Genomic DNA, 14562 nt, shown 5'->3' on the forward strand with positions numbered 1-14562 from the left:
AGCTGCGTGGAGAAGTCATTCCTTAGGGACTGTATGGCTGTTAAGATCTGGTTCTCCTTGCGGCTAGCCTCCTCTTGAATTAGCATCTCGTTCGTTGCCTGAGATTCCCCGTCATCCTCACAAAAAGTTTCAAAGTCTGTCTTTTTGTCATCTTTAGGTCGGCCTTTCCCTTGACCTTTTGACATCGTGTTCGTATAGTAGGGCTGTCAAATATTTTGGGTCACAAATAGCTCAATTTAACTAGATATTAAAGGTAGAAATATATTAAGTCCGCCAGAGCCTAGCCCAACACGACCGCTCAGTTGCGTGCCATAACCGGAAGTCAACGAGAGCTTTTTAATTTAGCTGGACACGCGGTTGAACATCATTTGGTCTTATCAGAGTACCGCCATGTGTACTTTTTCCATAGCATGAAAGGATCCCCAGAGACAGCATCAGGTCCACTTCTTTTTTAAAGGACACCAGGGGACGCTCTGGGATCCTGTAACTCATCAGTTCAACTGGAGCTTCCTCCTTTAACACAATATCATGTGCCACCATATTTGTGCGACCTGGGTACGCTTGAAATATTTGACGATTACATTAAGTTTTCACCTGATTTAGTTGATTGGCTGGCAGATGGACCAGGTCAGGTTCTGCTGGGGCTTGTGAGGGCAAATACTGGTCATCTACCACCTCTTCTTTCTCCACAGCTCTGATCAGCAATATCTCTAGCTTCGTCTCAGGCCTTTCATCCAACTCCTTGAGGAGGTTCACATGCAACACCCTGCTGGAACTTGGTTGGCTTGCAGTAGAAAGTTGGCCTGCCATTTTGCCAGCAGTTTGCTGTTACTGGTAGGGAGCATAACTAGGACCTTCTGACCTGGAACAAAGGTCCTCTGCCATGCCGACTTATCATCCCATTCTTTCTGGTACCGCTGGGCCATGTGCTGCTGGGCGAGTTCTGCTATTGTCTGTAGCCTCTCATCTGAACAACATAGGAGATGATGTTAACACCCCAGTATCTCTGCTGGTCCCCTTCCAAGGCCTCCCTAAGCAAGGTCAGTGGTCCCCTTACCTCATGACTATACAACAGTTCAAATGCGGAAAACCTAGTAGAGGCCTGGGGTAGTTCCCGGGATGCAAAAAGGAGGTAGGGTAGCCAGTGATTTCGATCAGAACCAGTGTCATTGACGCACTTTGGGAGCATATGCTTAAGGGTCAGATTGAATTGTTCTTTCAGTCCGTCTGTCTGTGGGGGAAAGGGGGTTGTTCGCAAACTCTTGATGCCATTCAGTTGGTAAACTTGTTTCAGAAGCGTGGACACAAAGTTAGTGCCTTGGTCAGTTAAAATCTCACGAGGGAAACCAACACTAGAGAAGAACTGGACCAAGGAGAATGCCACAATCTTTGCTTTGACAGATTTCAGGGGAAACACTTATGGGTATCTTGTAGAGTAATATGTGATCACCAACATCTAGCAATTTCCATTTTTACTTTTTTTCAACTGGACCAACAATATCCATACCAAGACGCTCAAACGGAGTGCTAACAATGGGGAGGAGTGGGAGTGGAGCTCTACACGGTCCTTTACTTAAAGTCTTCTGGTACTGAGGGCAAGTCCTACAAAGCTGAGCAACATCTGTCTGCAATCCAGGCCAGTGAAATTAAAGTCTGATGTGAGCCAGGGTCGTGTGCTTCCCTAGGTGGCCAGCCCAGGAAACAGAGTGACCCAAGAGAAGTACTGTTTGTCTCGGACCAACTTGGAACGACTAGCTGCGTAGCTGGTCCATGTTGATGATAGACAATACCATTCTAGAGGAAATACTCCTCCCTGGCATTGTACTCAAACTCACTCTCCACCTCTCTCTCTTTAGCACTGCCCAATAAAGTCACTAGGCTGGAGTCATCGTGTTGCATCTGAACAATGTCTGAATATCTTAGTGGCAAATCTGGAGCTACTGCAACTGGGGATTTTATGACAGTGTACTGGAACCTCTCCTGCCTTTTTTTCCTGCGTGTTGTCCACGGCTTCTCTGGTTGAGTGGCCAGATCTGCATCATAAAACGGCAGGGCACTGAGGGTAACAGAGGGGTCATCCACCACTTTGGCCTAGGCTCTGGTTACGGCAACATGGCAACTTTACGGTTGGTTAAACAAATCAAATAAGACTGGCAGGTCACTACCCAGCACTACTGGGAAAGGAAGGTTGTCAGCAACTCCAATGTTCAATAGGTAGGGTTGTCCTTCAATGTAAACATCAGCAGTGGGGTAAGGTTTCTTATCACCATGTACACAGCAGATGGGAATGGCGCGCATAACATTAGCTGTTACAAACTGCCTGTGCACCAGGGTCTGATCACTGCCAGAGTCAATTAGGGCATTCAGAGCTTTACCATTAACTATGACCTTTTTCATCTTTATGGATTGATTGCTATAACATTTATGTTAATTTTTCAATGGCACAACACACATCTGAGTGAGCTTAGCAGATCATGTCCCAGCAGTAGTTGTTCATTACATGGTGACCACAACAAAATACAATATAAACTTTGTGACTTCTCTGCTGCTTGTATTATTTTGCAATGCAGTAATTAAAAAGAAAACTTATCAAAATGTCCCCAATGAAAGGGAAAGTTCCAGAACCCTGGAGATTCAAGATCACAGTTTTGAGTGACCAAGTTGAATTGGAATAAACTCTGGAAGTGAATGTCAAATTGCACCTGGAATCAAGTAAGCTTCCCCTATACGTGAGACCTTAACAGGATACACACCCTTTTCCATTTGTATTCATGTGTGTATTCTGATGCAAAGCTTTCTCATAACACAATCATATCTAACTTAAATATGGTGACGGCCCACTGACAACTAGTCAGGTGAAAATTTCTGGTATTTTTCACCAGGCGGGTCTGGGCAGTGTTAGGGAAGGCACCGTAAACCACACAAGCAATCATGGCTATCAAGTCAATAGTTGATCTTCCACCAGCTGTATCACAGGGTGTCCCTGTGAATCGTGTCTCCGCTCTGATAAAGATACGCCCCAGGTCTTTTTTTACGTGAGCTACAGGCCGGTTGCACAGCCGCAAAAGAGAGAAACGGCAGTATCGGAGATTCCGAGTATCTAGTCAGTTTACCTAAACATCCCCAATATTCTTTAAGTCTCCTCCACAACGCCACGGAAAATGAGACCTTCATCATGGAGAGAGGTTCATCTCGGCCTTTAGGTGAGAGAGAGGGGGAAGACATGCAGGACACTTGCTACAGGTCGAGTTAAACCCCAGACTTCTGTATTGAGGAATAAACCTCTTTTAATGGTTGCGTGCCATATCCATTGATCTAACCAGGGGTCCCACTAATTATTTTTCAAACAACACATGATCCCCAGTTCCTCTGGAAAAGTCCTGTGATTGATTCAGTTGTTAGTTTGACCCATCCAACACCTCAACCTGCCATCTTTTTCGGAATTTGGCTCGCTTATACTTCGTGAACTTATTTCCTGCACCTTCGGGTTTGCTCCAGCTGCTCAATTCAGTTCATGTTTATCGTCCCCATGGGGAAATTATGTTGCAGTAAAAAAGAAATTGGGCTCTAAAGCCCTAACTCTCTTTACCTGCTAAATCCTCTACTATATCCACCAGCTAGTCTCTAACTTCATCTATTTGCTGCTGAGTTTTTAGAGAGTCATAAAAAGGATGCTGACAACACTGTGAGAGTGAACAAAAAATTAATGTTTTGGGCCTTAAAAACAAAATAAAGTGAGTCAAAAACACTCTCTAGATATTAGAGGAGCTGCAGAGTTGGCAGATAATTCTTTGTGGATTTGGGACTGGCAGCGAATCCTTTTACATTATACATGCAAATTTAATCCCTTTTTGTAATTAAAGAGCTAGAAATTTTTTTAATGAATTAAATGATTGTGCTCATGTCAGACACAGTATCAACTGAAAAAAACAGTCCTGTTCAGTAATGATTGCATCACATGTTGATGGGTTCATGCTGATGCTTGTTTGTTTTCACACATCTAATCACAGACACCTCATTGCTTGACATGTCATCATCTGACTAACCCATGCAGGTGTGAACAAAGTTACTGTCCAGAGGGTTCAGCACACAGCCTTTAGGAGCCACTAATGGGCTGTAAGACATTGTTAACAGAGAGGCAGATTAAATCTTGCGGGACCTGACTGTTTGTGTCTGACAATGCCCACTATACACAACAAAGTAAATGGTCATTTAGCCCATCAAACAGTGATCTATAGGGAGATGAGCCGTTGTCCCCAACTATACTTTATTTTTGTAAGTGAATATGTTTGTGTTTTGTATTTGTGACAACAACGTTACCAGCCCTTTGCCTAGCTAGTAGACTTGATAGTAGGCTGCCTAACAGGTAACCATAGCTACCTCTCTGTCCTCTCTGAACCCTCAGGTTTCAGTCTTTTGGACTTAACCCTCACCAGTGACGCTGTTGTATCAGAAGCACAGTTCTCTAAAAAATGCTTGCTACAGACTCAAAATCCAGGGGTGTTGGAGGGCCTCAGCCATGTGTCCGCTAGCCTCCGACTCTTGTATGCTTTTACTATGGCCTTGCTGCTAGTGCTAGTTAGCCACGGAATAGCTTACCCTGCCAGTGACATAGTAGATTGTGGAATTCCAACATGGCGGTGACCCTGTAACAACAACAATACTTAAAATTGTATCCTTTTTTAACAAATTCTCCCATTTTAATAATTGTACCAGTGAGAAGAAATAAAATACATCTGTTACATCACCATTATTCAAATTCCAGTTCAGTTCCTCTATTATTAATTTTCATTTAGGCCACAGACACACATGCTGCTGAGTTCTTTTTAGAAATTATTCTTTAGGACAAGTCATATGATCAAGAATGGAAACATCAAGTATTTTAGTGGGAGCCAGAGCGTTCAGCTATCAGGCTCATCTCCTGTAGAACCAGGTTCCAGTTTGGGTTCAGGAGGCAGACACACCGTCTCCACATTTAAGAGTAGGCTTAAGACTTTCCTCTTTGATAAAGCTTGTAGTTAGTGCTGGCTCAGGAGTGTCCTGATCCTTGTCCTACCCATTCCTTGTCAAGTTACTTAAACAATAGTCTTGCATTTCCAGCTCTATCTCTACAGCCATGTGGAGTAAAGTCTGGCAGACTTTTTCCATAGCAATACCACCAATTGGCACAGATGTCCATGTTTACCCCTCGGCAAAAGTCTGCTGAGTGACTTGCATCAACCGGTAAAAATTCTGCGATGTTCCCTGTCTAACATGTAGATAAGATAAGATAAGATAAGATAAGATAATACTTTCATCCCACAGCGGGGAAATTCCTTAGTTATAGTAGCATTCTCAACAATAACAACAACAACAGCCAAAAACAACAAACAAGTAAACACACAAGAAAAACAGGCAAACAGTAGACAATGAGCAGAAGGTAGACTGAAGTAAAGTGGCAGGTAGGTGGTGTAGCTTAGTGCAGCGCCTTTGAAACCATACACAATGGTTACTAAGATGCATCATTCTTCTCAGCTCCACACCCCACACTCTCCACAAACCAATGGGAGAAGTCACTGATGCTAATCCATTGTTGTAACATTTTATGGTTTGAGTACAAGCCACCTAGGCCCAGCCAATCAGCGTCCTGCGCAGATCTACTGACAGGCAGTGGGCAAGTTACTTTTAAAAATAAAATATATTACCTTATCTGTCATTTGAGAGTAATTGGTGATATTACAATATAACTGTCTCTGAATTGTTATGCTTTACATTCATTTTGTGTAACTTTCACCAAAATAACAGCAGAACTTTTTATTTCAACTGCAGGATTTTGACCTCTCTGGTTGAGTTGGGAGATCTTTTACAAAGAGAATGCTGTGGGAAATGAACAGAGCCAACACAGACAGACACTGACTTTATCTCTTCTCCCTGTGATTTGTTTGGTGTAATGCAGATGGTCACATATAGCACCATGACCTGTCCATGGACAAAAGACAAGATGCTGTTTGATTCAAGCAATCATGTTTAAAGAGGTCAGTTCTGTGGTAGAATGTAGTGAAGTTGTCCACGCAGGGTTTGTTTTTGGTACAACAGTAGCCCTTAAGCCATTTGTGTAGTTGCCTTAATGGGCTAAACTTTACATTGACAAAACAGGCAGTGGTCCTGAGATTGTGCATTGTTTGCTGGTGTTCAAAATACTGTAAATTAAGCAGACAAAATTTGCTTTAAGTTTCTTAGTTTGTTCTAGTCATCATTCATTTATACTCACTAATAAATAAATTGAAGAGGCGGGTTAATATGCAACTAGAAACAAGTAAGCTTTTCTTTCGTTTGAGGACACAACAGATTACACTCTCCCTTCCATTTTTAAGAGGAACTGGATATGTAATCTGATGCAAAGCATTCTCATGAATGCAATTGTTATGACCTCTACCGTAAATACTTTGGCTGCTGAAAGCTAACAGCCAACCGGTCACGTGGCAGTTGAGCTGAGTTGAGTTGGGAACCGGTCAGCGTAAGTTGACGGTCTTAACAGCAGCTGTTACAGTTAAGTATAGATGACAAAAGGTGACCATCATAAAAGCAGTTAAGTTTAGACACCAAAATGACTAGGTAAGACTACAAAAAAAGGTTGTAGTTTGGGTAGTCCCCTTAAGTATTACTCCCGGTACACAAACACATTAACTGGTCTTGTGTTTTCTTAAGGGACATGAACTCTACTTTCTGGCTAGAAAACCCTGTGTTTTGGGACTCAAACATTCTTTTCGTAGCTATATGTTAAAATGGTTGATGAGAGCGGCCTGTCTAGTTTGAACCTGCCGGGCCATCTCAGTGTCTCAACGGCTGCCTCAGTAGTTTTTATTTTTTTTTCTAGACATGCCGCCAGATACCTTCAGATACCCTGGATTCATGTTAAGTCTTTCATTTTTGAAAGAACTTTCAAAAACAACTTTTTTGTTCCCAGTCCATCACAGCTGGCAAGGCTGAAAACCTACATTGAATGCCCATGACATCCCTCAGACGGCACATTATTAAAAAACAGCATCAATATCTAAGGGCATTATTAACACGTGGCTCAGCACACTTTGGAAATCCATTGTCAGTTAACACAGTTTATCGCTACATCTACAAGTGCAAGGTAAAACTCTACCATGCAAAGTGGTAGACATATATCAACAACACTCAGTAACGCCACTGGCTTCTCTGGGCTCATCTGAGGTGGACTGACGCTAAGTAGAAAAGTGTGCTGTGGTCTGACGAGTCCACAAATCAAATTGGTTTTGGAAATCATGGACGTCATATCCTCCGGGCCAAAGAGGTTAAGGAACATCCATATTGTTATCAGCGTAAAGTGGTTGTACTGGGGTGTGTGGCATGGGTAACTTGAACGTCTGTGAAGGCACCATTAATGCTGAAATGTACATGAAGTTTTGGAGCAACTTTAGACCAAATGGGCTGTGATCCAAGCAACTTCTTTTTCATGGACATCACTGCTTATTTCAGCAAAACAATGCCAAGCCACATTCTGCACACGTTACAACTTGACCTTACTTCCTGCTTGTCTCCCATCAAAATAGCTTTGGTAACTATTCCGTACATTCTGGTACGCTGAGGCTGCGCTACAACCCTAACCCTATTTACCGGCTAAATCATCCACAACATTCACCAGCTCGTCTCTAACTGAGCACCACTGCCCTTTGGTACAGCGGGCATTTAGAGAGTTCTAAAAAAAAGTAGCTTACAAAAACTGTGAAAATGGTAATGTGTTGGGCCCTAAAAAAAAACCAAATAATTGAGTTAAAAAACCTTTTGTGAAGCTAAGAGGATCTGCAGAGTCAGGAGAAAATTCTCAGTGGATTTGTGACTGACAGCGACCTATCTGACACACATGGTTATTGAGTCCCTTTGCTTATTAAAGATCTAAAACATTCTGATTGATTAAATTATTGTACTTATGGTAGACACAATATCAACTAAAAACATCACTGTTCAGTAATGATTGCATCAGATGTTGATTTGTTTCATGCTGTCTTCACAGCTTTGATTGCAGTGACACCTCATTGGTCGAGATGTCATCATCTGACTAACCTGTACAGGTCTGAACAAACTTCCTGTCCAGAGGGGATCAGTACACCACCTTTAGGGGCCACTAACGGGCTGCAAAACATTGTTCATAGAGAGACAGAAATCTCACGCGACCTTGTGTGTTTGAAGAAGCTCACTAAACACGCAAATTAAGTAAATAGTCCTTTTATTTCATATTTATTTCAAAATAATAAGAAAAAACACACTTATGATTTCAAGGTCCAGAGCTAGTAGCAAAACTCTAATATTTTGGCAGACTCTACTTCTGCACTTCACCAACCCCGTCTCCATGGCATGCATGTGACGCGGAAGGATAGAGAGCCTTGTCCTTCTTTGAGGAAGAAGGAAATGTAGACTAAACAAAATACTCAAGCCAGAAGCTTATAAATCGGCATTCCTTCCTGAAAATTAAAAGAATAGTTCGGTGCCCATTGAAAATGTGTCTGTTTGGGACGGGACGACTGCTTGGCCTAAGGTATTGCTGCTTGCAGCTTTCTCCGAAACCCTGTACACCAAAACTACCTGCAAATGGACCCGAAAGCACTGTATATGCAAGGCAACTCTCAGCAACTCAATATGATATAGTGTAAGCAGAAAAAGCCTTTTTATTGAGTTTCCTCTTAATGAAAGGCTCTGAATAAATTTTATTTATTTATTAATATCCAATATCCAACTCTGTCCAAACGACTCCAAGTAGTTGATTTAATGGATTTGAATCATATGTGTTACATACAGCTATTAGACGATGGACATTAACCAATCAGAGTGCATGATTTTAAGATTTATATATATATATACACACACGCATACACACTACCGTTCGAAAGTTGGGGTTCACTTAAAATTTCCATACCACTCCATTATTAGATTAGATTAGATTATACTTTATTCATCCCACGACGGGGAAATTTTGTTGTCACAGAGCAGCAGCATTTTTTCAATAACAGCAAAAAAACACAAACAAGTAAGCACACAAGAAATACAGGCAAACAATAGAAAATGATAATATGGTAGACTGAGTATGCAAAATGGCGTCAAATAAAGGTATTTTTAAGTGCGGTTGCCATGATACAAGAAACAATGTTGCAGTGTAAGTGACGTTAAAATTAAATTGAATGTGTAATTAGAGTAACAAAGCAAGAGTCAGTAGCATAATTTAAATTATATTAACCTGTGACCATAAATATTGTAACGTAAGTACTTGTAATAAAATAATATAAATACCGATATTAAAGATAAACAGGAACAGAAACTACAACATTATCAGGTAGTGCAGGTGTTCTAGAGTCTGACAGCGGCCGGGAGGAATGACTTGCGGTACCTCTCCTTCATACACCGGGGGTGTATCAGTCTGCTGCTGAAGTAGCTGCTCAGGGACCCCACAGTGTCATGTAGGGGGTGGGAGGTGTTGTCCATGATGGATGTCAGCTTGGCTAACATCCGTCTCTCCCCTACTTTCTCTATGGGGTCCAGAGGACAGTCCAGGACAGAGCTCGCTCCCCTGATCAGTCTATTGATTCTGCTCCTGTCCCGGTCCCAGCTGCCCCCCTCCAATAGACCACAGCATAAAGGATGGCAGAGGCCACCACAGAGTCATAGAAAGTCCTGAGGAGAGTCTTGCACACTCCAAAGGACCTGAGTCTCCTCAGCAGATGGAGGCGACTCTGGCCCTTCTTGTATAGAGCATGGGTGATATCAGTCAAGTTTAATTTATTGTTTAGGTGAACACCCAGAAACCTGTAGCTCTCCACTAACTCAATGTCCGACCCCTGGATGCTCAACGGTGAAAAAGGGGATGTTTTCCTCCTGAAGTCGACAATCATCTCCTTTGTCTTGCTGGTGTTGAGCTGAAGCTGGTTGAGCACAAACCAGCTGACAAAGTCCTTGATAACCGACCTGTATTCCAGATCGTTCCCCTCAGAGACACAACCAACAACGGCTGTGTCATCTGAGAACTTCTGAATGTGGCAGTGGGTGGTGTTGTGCATGAAGTCCGAGGTATAGAGGGTGAAAAGGAAGGGGGAGAGCACCGTACCCTGAGGGGCACCTGTGCTGCAGTGCACCAAATCAGACACACATTGATGGAGCCTCACATACTGTGGTCTGTTGGTGAGGTAATTCGTAGTCCATGCAGCCAGGTGTTGGTCCACTCCAGCACTCTCCATCTCCACTTTGAGCAGCGAAGGCTGGATGGTGTTAAAAGCACTGGAGAAGTCGAAAAACATGACTCTCACAGTGCTCACGCTGTCCTCCAGGTGGAGCAGCGATCTGTTCAGCAGGTAGATCACTGCGTCGTCCACCCCAATCCCAGGCTGGTAAGCAAAATGTAGGGGGTCCAGCTGTGTGCCGACCAGGGGTCGCAGGATGATCCTCTCCATGGTCTTCATCAGGTGAGAAGTCAAGGCAACAGGCCGGAAGTGGTTTGGCTCTCTGGGGCGCGGCGACTTCGGTACCGGAACCACACAGGAGGTCTTCCACAGGGCTGGGACCTTCTCCAGGCTCAGGTTCAGGTTGAATAAGTGCCTGAGCACACCACAGAGCTGGTCCGCACAGTCCCTGAGGAGACTAGGGCTGATGCCGTACGGGCCTGGGGCCTTTCTTGCCTTGATCTTGTTAACTTGACTTCTCACCTGATCATCTGTCATGGAGAAGGGGGTGAAGGATGACTGGGGTGTGGGGATGGTGGAAGGTGAGAGTTTAAGGGAGGGGGAGAGGGGGGGATGAACTGATGAGTGGGGCTAGGGGGGACGAGCGGGCTGGTGGTCTTATGGCGGTTTTCCACTGACCCTCTTCTTCTCATTTAGCAGAGCTTTAATCTCAGATTTCACCCAGGGTTTGTTGTTGGGAAAACACTGGACCAACTTTGGGGGCACAGTGTTCTCCACACAGAAGTTGATATAGTCTGTAATGCAATGTGTCATACTGTCAATGTCGGTGACGTGGGGGGTGCAGAGTGCTTCCCAGTCTGTAATTTCAAAGAAGTCTCTGAGCCTTTCACTTGCCTCTTGAGACCACTGCTTCACAAGCGTCTTCACAGGTTGTTGTTTGGTCACCACAGGGGAGTAGTCTGTGACCAGATGGACGAGATTTTGATCCGAGCGGCCAAGGGGGAGGGGTTATGAGGTGAATGCATCATTTTTTTTTTTTTAAGATTATTTTTTGGGGCATTTTAGGCCTTTAATGGACAGGACAGCTGAAGTTGTGAAAGGGGAGATAGAGGGGGAGTGACATGCAGCAAAGGGCCGCAGGCTGGATTCAAACCCGGGCCGGCTGCGTCGAGGAGTAAACCTCTATACATGGGCACCCGCTCTACAAACTGAGCTATCTGGGTGCCCAGGTGAATGCATCTTTGATGTTAGCATACAATAAGTCCAGAGTTGTGACTCCCCTTGTGTGGCAATTAACATACTGGGTGAAGGTGGGGAGAGCAGAGGACAGGGAAGCATGATTGAAATCCCCGGAGATGAGGAGAAGGGAATGGGGGTGCTGGTTTTGAAGTTGAGACACAACAGTGTGAATCTGATCTGTAGCTGCAGCGGCAACCGCCGAGGGGGGGATGTGCACGGTCACAGCGATAACCTGTGAAAACTCCCTCGGGAGGTAGTAAGTCCACATGCTAACAGCTAACAGCTCCAAGTCTCTGGTACAGAGTTGCTCCTTCACACTGATGTGTCCCGGGTTTGCACCACCTATCGTTCACAAACACAGCGACCCCCCCTACCTTCTTCTTATCGCTCTCCGTTGCTTTCCTGTCCGCTCGCAAGAGTTTGAAACCATCCAGGGTGGCGTGTGTGTTGGGAGAAAGTTCACACAGCCACGTCTCGGTGAAACACATGAGGCTGCATTCCCGGTACTCCCTCTGCACTCGAGTCAGCCCCGTCAGCTCTTCCATCTTGTTGGAGAGAGATCTAACGTTCCCCATGATGACAGACGGTAAACATGGATTATACTGTCTTTTCCGTTCCCTGCGCTTCACACCCGCTCTGCTCCCTCTTCTTCTTCTCCGTAACTCCTTCAGAATCTCCAGCCGCTCCGCGCAGAGAAGGGGTGTGTAGCGCAGGGCTAACAGCTGATCCCGGGTGTAGAACAATGGGACCGTCGTTGAGTGGGGTGCTTTGTTGGAGGAGTTTCCATTTGCTCTGCCAAAAAGTTCCAAAAGTAGCAAGAGACAAGCTACGAACGTAATAATATGAACATCCATAGCTGCCCACTTGCTTCTTGGGCGGACAGTTCCCGTCCACGGGAAATAAACTCGCCGTTTTTCGGAAGTGCTGACTTCTTTCATAAATTGTAAGCATTAAACCGTCATAAACACGCTCATGCCATACATCATTTGAAACAGTCTTAAAGTCTCCTGATTCCATCGAGCCCACACACGAAGCAATAAGGTGACTCACAACAGTGATAATCATGTTCTGAAGTAAAGAAACACAGAAAGATTTGAGTCTAATCGAGTGTGTGTTTCCTACCTGTCTCCTCGTGTCTTTAATCACAGCGGTAAAAGATCGCCAAAAACCTTAGTTTCCTACATCAAAAACACCCTAAGGTATTAGAATATCCAAGCCTTGTAATCCATAATTATCTGGTCCCTTCACAATCTTGTAGTTTCAGCCCAAGTTTTGACGTAGAGAAATATAGATAGTGCATCATTTCTTGGTTTCTATCGTGTGTATCTGGTCACGCTATAGAGAAACCAAAGACACCGTTAAATTCTCTGGCTTGTGCAGTTTGCAATGAACGTTGTTCCCAGCCATTAGGATCAGTGTATCTCAAGATAACCCCAAGCTAAGCAAATGAAATCTCACACTCCCCATTGGGCCCACGTGGGAAAGATTGACAGTGGAGCCCACGAATTAGAAGATAAGGTCATAAAACTGGCATCCCTGTGTAGCCAATAAGATGACGAGTTGACTGATACCAAACATGGCCAACAAAAACTATTCCTGTGATCTCTTACAGCTGTCTGAAGGCAAAAATATGGACTTCTGATGCCATTTCACCATTTCATAAAATTAGGATTACTTATTTCTATAAATCTATGTATGTACTTCTTTCAGACATATCTGTGAGTGATGTGGATGTGTTTTTGTATTTCAGAAGTTTTGTATTTAGCACTTTTTTGGCTTTTTTAGAAATAAGAAATAAGACGCACAGACATATCTGTAGAAATACATTCATATAAAATCCATTTTATAAGTCATTTTTTTCTGGATTTTTTCTGTTCTAAGTTGAGACATGAGGCTAGAGTACTATTTTAGTATATAGCCCCTATAATATGCTTACAGTAGTGCTTTTTATTAATTTTTCAGATGATTTACTTGGACGGAAATAGAAATTCTGTGTTCTAACCTCTGTAGCTCTGTGTCAGTAAGGCCTAGTGTCACACTGCCACTAGAAACAACAAGTTGAGAGTGTTAACTTCCCAATGAACTCGGGGTCATCCCAGAGGGCCAAAGCATGTGGAAACAGCAGCACTTTTTTAAGGGTAAAAATTTAAGCGAGAAAAACATATATTTTCAAGTGTTACTGAACAGGTTAAAGTGTTGGTAGTGACAAAGAAAAATAACAAAAAAGACAAAAACACCGTAAAAAAAACACTAAAAAGATGTATAAAACTGCAGAGCTACTGTAACAAGCTGCCACTCAAGCGGCGCCATTTTTGTTTTTTGACTTTTTTATTTGTCGTAACAAACATCTTCAAGCTGTTTGAGTAACATGCACAAATAATCATAACAATACCTTTTAAGTTTTTGGATTTACAGACAAATGTTGTTTTTTTTGTTTTTTTTATTGCGTTTTCAGTGTTTTAACAAACATTGTCTGATGCATTAGACACAGAACAGAAAAACAAAAAACAAAACACAAAACCTACATGACAGCTCTTACATGAGAGATGTACATATGCCATCATGCGAAAGGAGGTGAATCAGTCTTATGAAGCACATACTGTTCAGGCCCATAGCAAGCCTTTTTAACAGTGTGGAGGCGAGGTCCGGTCCAATATAGTCCAAACATGGGCGCCATACTCTGTAAAACTGGTCTTCACTGTGATGCATGACACTAGTTAGATGTTCCAGAGGAATTAGTTCAAAAATAATTTTACGCCAACCACAGACAGAAGGAACTTTGCCACTAACCCACTGCAAAATAATTTTTTCTAGCTGCGAAGGTTAAGATATTGTACAGTCTTTTGTTGGCTGCTGTTTTCAGACAGGCACATGGCAGACCCAGAATCAAGGACGTGGGGTCCATGTCTAAATTAACATGAAAAATGTTCACCATTTCACTAATTATTTCAGCCCAGTATCTTTGAAGTTTGTGACAAGACCAGAGACAGTAAGTTAGAGTTCCCACATCAGTTTTGCACTTGAGACAGAGAGGGGAAAGGGAGCGGTTAAAGAGGCTCCTACGGTGAGGGGAGATACAGTGGGTACGGAAAGTATTCAGACCCCTTTAAATTTTTCACTCTTTGTTTCATTGCAGCCATTTTCCAAA

The 14562-nt window shown here is 43.3% G+C and overlaps 1 long non-coding RNA gene across 1 annotated transcript in view; it reads right to left on the reverse strand.

Moving 5' to 3' along the window:
- Positions 1 to 3793: 3793 nt before the first annotated feature.
- Positions 3794 to 14562, reverse strand: part of LOC117953433 — a 21268-nt gene continuing 10499 nt past the window's right edge. Inside the window, exons 2-3 of the long non-coding RNA XR_004658611.1 lie at positions 6692 to 6696; positions 3794 to 3805 (exon numbers count right to left, since the gene is read on the reverse strand). This is a non-coding gene — a long non-coding RNA (uncharacterized LOC117953433). The remainder of the gene's footprint in view (positions 3806 to 6691; positions 6697 to 14562) is intronic.

Source organism: Etheostoma cragini, chromosome 11 (genome assembly GCF_013103735.1).
Source record: "Etheostoma cragini isolate CJK2018 chromosome 11, CSU_Ecrag_1.0, whole genome shotgun sequence".
Lineage (NCBI taxonomy): Eukaryota > Metazoa > Chordata > Actinopteri > Perciformes > Percidae > Etheostoma > Etheostoma cragini.